Consider the following 3,319-nt stretch of genomic DNA (forward strand, 5'->3'; position numbering starts at 1 on the left):
TTATGTCTTACTTTTAGCTGCACCATTTTGCATCCCCCCTTTTTCCCCACCAGTGACCGTACTGCAGATCAAGATTTATATATGCACCTGTACTTATCTGCACATGCACATACTAATTATGCATATTTCTTAATAAACGAATGAATTCAATTTAGACAATTAAACACAGACACAAACAACACAGCGGCCCTACACGTCAGAATATGACACCCTAAGCACCCTCCTGCGTCACTTTTGGATGCCCCAAGGAAAGTCTGTCAATATACACTTGTTACATGCATTGTGTCTTTTCAAAATATTTTACAGGAAATGTATAGTTTGTGCTAATTAAACATCCGGTGTCGTTACAAAATAAACTTAAAGCGTAGGTACATCTTTACTCCCTTTGGTTTCGGCAACAAAAGCACGTGGTTATGTTTTGAAAAGTATAAATGTGTCGCTCAGATGAGTCAGATTTGGATTTGTGATACAAATATTTGATGATTTGTTGTTTTTTTTCCATATAAAATTTGAGCGCTAACGACGGATCGGCAGTGTGCAACGACACTAGATATCAAACAAAAGCCAGAGACTTTGACGTAGGAAGTTGCCGTGAGCTGTAATTTTACAACCACCACCATCTCGTAGCTTTACGGCGCAAAGCCGCCACTCCTCCCTGCTGCTGCATCGTGTCCGCAGCTGCTCGTGCCAAAGAGAAGCGAGAAAGTCAAGAGCACTCACCCCGTAGGTAATCTGGGGACCAAAAGTCCTGCATGCAGCACAAAAACGATATTTAAAAAGTATGCTTTGTTTTATTAACTCAAATTTTTATATTAAATATCAACTCTATCATCTGCGTATTTGACCAATATTGGAATTTTAATATCAATCAGTTTTATTTCTGTCCTGTCGGGGATGCAAAATGGTGCACATCAAAACAAGCACCTTGTAGATTTTTAAGATTTTTGCCATTTTTACCATCTTTCTCTTCTCTCTCATGTATCCTCTTCCAAGTTTGATGCTTTTAAAAACATATTAGAGAAAATGGCCATAAACACTGCGAGAGCGAGGGGATTTTTGTAAATACGAGCGCTCTGGGGGGAGATCGTTGTCGGAGGTGAAAACTTTGAGCAGTCACGGGAGTTTGAACTCAAAGAGGTTTGAAGCGTTTGATCACAGCGAGACGCCGCCTGTGTTTGCTCTGTGCCGTTTTTAAGGAATTCTGGAAAACTCATGCTGTTCAGCCTTTGATATCCCAGCTATTTTTTTGGTCATATGTTTCCTTTAATGCAATATTGCAGCAACTCTTGACATGACATCAGTTTGACAAGTTGATATTTCAAACTCTTGCAGTTTTTTTCAAGATGAAAAAATCAGATTTTTCCGTGTTTTGCTTTTCTGAAACAGTCCAGTAAGTCTGAGGAGTCACTTTGTCCATTTTGCCAGCTCTGTTGTGCTGAGCAGAAAAGACGGCGGACTGGGAGGAAATGGCTGTGCTGAATTACGACGTGTTCCCGGCTCTTATTTGACAGAAGCTATCATCGCAGTTATTGTTGAGATGAAAGCCCAATTCTCTGCGGCCTACTCCAACAAAAGTCATTCAGACAACTCAGGAAGCGGCGGGTGGCAGAAGCGGCCAGTCGGGCCGCTGCGATGGCTCCGAGGTGGCCTCAATAACTTTAACCCCTCGTCCCCTGCGGCTACCGGCAGGTCAAACTCTCTCATCTCACATTTTGGCAAGTTTTAGATCATTTTTTTCGTTTTTTTACAGAAACAAAATATTCTGTTCATCATGACTGACCTACAGTTTGTACCATCTAACAACGAGGCAAACTTATAAAGACTTGTTGACTTTAATTTACTCCTTTTATTCATTATGCAACAATTTCTCCAACTAGACTGTTGATTTAGTTCTTAACCCTTTAGAGCCTGGATCAGTTTTGTTGTGCTGCGTTCAGACACCTCTCGCAAGCATTTACAGCTCTGAAACCTGAGAGGACTGGTTTGATGATGCGGCGGTTTTCTAACCCGAAGTTATTTTAAATTAACGGCTGTGATTGTGATCGGCTCGATATCACAGACTGTGTTAATAATATAGATTTTTTTTGTATTCAGCTGAAAGCAGATTTTTTTCTGGTGTTTGTTTTCTGGGACAAGGACAGGAGACACAGCAAATGTAAATGTAAACTGTGCATGTGGACGTGCTGATGCTCTGTTTGACGCCTGGATATCTAAAAAGACTGCCGAGCGAAGGACTTTTTATCAGCGACTCAGCAGCAGTTACTAAATACCTCCAGACATTTTGGCTCATTGTCTAAACGAAGGTGCTGGAGATAAATCAGGGCGGTTTAAAAGACATTTAAAAAAAAAAAAAGGTCGTCCATTGTCGGTGGGGACAGCTGATAAAGAATCAGGGCGTTAAAATAGTTTACGCTGCAGGATTTAAATACTTCTGCAGATTTTTTGTGAATGTAATGTCAGTCCAGTTTAGAGAAGACAGTTTATTTGTCCTCCTGTTTATTCTGTTTTGTTTGGACGTGAACTCGTGTCTTTAAAACTCCCTGGAACGCTGTTTGATAAACGGTGGATACAATAGCTGGAAGACCTCGCAACGCTTTCCTGTTCATGCGTAAACGCAGAGCGGCCGGTTAACTCTCAGCCTCTCTCTTTTTCTCTCCGTCCTCTAATCAGCTAAACCAAACACTCAAGTTAACTTCCTGTCCATCTGGGGGGGTTGCTCCCGCCCCTTCCTGTCTGTGTTATCTCTCCCGCGGGCCAACACATTGTGCTCGCTTCCCGTTACCCCGGCCTGGGAAACAACCTTGGATAGTGAGAAAAAAAGAAAAAGAAAAAAAAGGGGGAGCGAGGCAAGGAGAGACACGGGACGACGAGAAAGACAAAAGATGAGGAGAACAATGCGGAGCGGTGATGAGTTTTCCAGCTGAGCAGAAACACTTGAGAGCAAAAAGACGTGTGATGAAACGGCGAGACACTTCGCACATGCAAGTGGTGTTAACATCCTGTTATCCTGAGCATCTCTGTGTGAAGCAACATTTAGAAATCAATACAGATTACCCAGCCGAAACGTCACACTCACAACAGGAAACGCCGCACTGTGCAGCCGCCAAGTGGCACGAAAAAGAAAATCTTCTGTCTACATATTAGAAGTTTGCACCAGTGACTGAGCCTTTGAAACCAGAACACACTGGCTTGATTTCTTCTTCAACTTTACAAGAAATTTGCATGAAAATAGGAAAAAGTTACAATAAGATAAGAGTCTGAAAGCTGAAATTTGAAAAAAACAAATAATTGAAAAAAAGGAGGTTACCTGAAAAATGGG

The sequence above is a fragment of the Plectropomus leopardus genome, chromosome 15 (genome assembly GCF_008729295.1).
Source record: "Plectropomus leopardus isolate mb chromosome 15, YSFRI_Pleo_2.0, whole genome shotgun sequence".
NCBI classification, from domain to species: domain Eukaryota; kingdom Metazoa; phylum Chordata; class Actinopteri; order Perciformes; family Serranidae; genus Plectropomus; species Plectropomus leopardus.